General features: G+C 41.6%; 1 pseudogene; it reads right to left on the reverse strand.

The window, feature by feature from the left end:
• Positions 1-628: 628 nt before the first annotated feature.
• LOC118622942 lies at positions 629-1,220 on the reverse strand (annotated as a pseudogene).
• Positions 1,221-2,086: the final 866 nt, after the last annotated feature.

Consider the following 2,086-nt stretch of genomic DNA (forward strand, 5'->3'; position numbering starts at 1 on the left):
CAATTTCATATTTAATTTTTTTTTTTTTTTTTTTTTTATCCTCACCCGAGGACATTTTTCCATTTTTTGTTCAGGTAGAGTGGGAGGGAGAGAGAGGAAGGGAGAGAGAGAGAGAAACATCGACGTGAAGGGACACATCGAGTGGCTGCCACCCGCACGACCAACCAGGGCCGGGGACAAACTGCAACCGAGGTACGTGCCCTTAGCGGGAACCGAACCCGGGTCTCTCTGGACCGCAGGCCGACGCTCTAACCGCTGAGCCAAACCGGCCAGGGCTCATATTTAATTTTTTAAAGAAACTCCACACTGTTTTCCACAGTGGCTGCACCAGTCTGCATTCCCACCAGCAGTGCACTAGAGTCCACTTTTCTTCATACCCTTGTCAGCACTTGTTTGTTAATTTATTGATGGTACCATTCCGGCAGGTGTGAAGTGATACCTCATTGTCACTTCAATTTACATCCCTCTGATGATTAGTGACTGAGCATTTTTTCATGTCTCTTGGCCATCTGTAAGTCCTCTTTGGAGAAGTGTCTATTGAGGTCCTTCGTCCTTTTTTTTTTATGTTAAAAAATTGCTTTAGTAATATAAACTATTAATACATACAAACTATAAAGCACTAAGAAACTTAAATCTGTGAGTCATAGCAAACAGGCAGCAGTTGAACCTCCAGAGTGGACAGAGTGCTCGAGGGAGACCAGTGGGTCCGACTCCTGCGGTGGAGAGGGCACCTTCAGAGGTGGCGGGGCCGGTATTACAGCTGTCCAGTTTCCTCTCGTCGGGGACCGCGAGGGGCACTCCATTCAAGGCGAGCTGTGTGATCGCGTGTTCTTCAGGCAGCTCAAAACTCTCCAGATCTCAAGGATTGAAAGAAAGAATTTTTCTTTCTGGACAGGTGCCACCTGAATCAGGAACAGAGGTTTTTGCTTGAGCAGTGTTCTTGGTCACCCTTTTAGCAGAGGTTGTCTGTATCTGTTTGAGAGGTCCGTCAGTCGTCACTGACTTTTCTGTAGCTCTGTTGACAGTTACCAACGCCTTCCTGGGAGCCTTATGGAAGGCCAGAGGAGCACCAAACATTTTGCCAATATGTGGGGTTGAAATCAGAGATCTCCCATCTAAAGCTTTGACCGAAGGCTGGAACCCCAACTTCAGCTGGTTCTTAGGAGTTGCATGATGCTTGGTTCTCCATTTTCCTTATCGACAAAGATCACAGTAGCCATTCTGGATTGAATTAGGATCAACAGCCAAAGTCATCCACAACTCTCCTCTTTGCCCATTTTTTATTTTGATTGTTTGTTTTTCTCTTACTGAGCTTTATGAGTACTTAATATATTTTAAATATTAACCCCTTGCCTGATGTATCATTGGCAAATATGCTCTCCCACACTGTGGGTTGCTTTTTCATTCTGATGATGGTTTCCTTTGCTGTGCAGAAACTTGTTAGTTTGATGTAGTCTCATTTACTTAATTTTTTCTTTGCTTCTCTTGCCCTAAAGGTGAAAATTCTATTACATGAGATTTCCGAGATTTTGCTGCCTATGTTTTGTTCTAGGATTTTTATGGTTTCATGACTTACATTTAAGTATTTTGTACATTTTGAGTTTATTCTTGTGGATGGTGTAAGTTGGTAATCTAGTTTCATCTTTTAGCATGTGCCTGTGCAATTTTCCCACGATCATTTATTGAAGAGATTTTCTTTACTCCATTGTATATTCTTGACTCCTTTGTCAAATATTAACTGACTGTAATGTCTTGGGTCGATTTCTGGGGTCTCTGTTCTGTTCCATTGGTCTATGTGACTGTTCTTGCACCAGTACTAGACTGTTTTGATTACAATGGTTTTGTATTACAACTTGATATCTGGTATTTTGATCCCTCCAACTTTGTTTTTTTTCTCTCACAATTGCTGCAGCTATTCCATGTCTTTTTTTGGTTCCATATGAATTTTTGAATTATTTGTTCTAGATTTGTGAACTATGCAATTGGTATTGTAACAAGGATTATCTTGAATCTATAGACTGCTTTGTGTAGTGTGGACATTTTAATAACGTTAATCCTTCCAATGCATGAACATGGTGTATGCTTC

The sequence above is a fragment of the Molossus molossus genome, unplaced genomic scaffold (genome assembly GCF_014108415.1).
Source record: "Molossus molossus isolate mMolMol1 unplaced genomic scaffold, mMolMol1.p scaffold_m16_p_9, whole genome shotgun sequence".
NCBI lineage: Eukaryota > Metazoa > Chordata > Mammalia > Chiroptera > Molossidae > Molossus > Molossus molossus.